The sequence below is a fragment of the Halyomorpha halys genome, unplaced genomic scaffold (genome assembly GCF_000696795.3).
Source record: "Halyomorpha halys isolate HHAL.00 unplaced genomic scaffold, Hhal_1.1 Scaffold1064.1, whole genome shotgun sequence".
NCBI lineage: Eukaryota > Metazoa > Arthropoda > Insecta > Hemiptera > Pentatomidae > Halyomorpha > Halyomorpha halys.
Genome location: NW_027104635.1, coordinates 85,256 through 85,523, shown reverse-complemented (window position 1 = coordinate 85,523; position 268 = coordinate 85,256).

The following is a 268-nucleotide window of genomic DNA, read 5'->3' as shown; positions in this document are numbered from 1 at the left end:
GGATGCGATATCGACAGCAAAACATCCATGTTCAATATTAAAGTATCGGTGCTTACAATACATCGATGTTTTTGAACATCCAAGAACATAAGGTTTGTTCCAACAACTTCTGATTATTCAGAACAGCACGCATGCGCAGTATATGGTTTGGGAGGGAAAAACACGTAATACACATTGGAAGATTATTGATTGACCGTGTGTAAAGATGAAAGGAATATGGTCCGGATGCGGTCAAGAAAAACTCAAATAGTAGAAATATACTATTTTA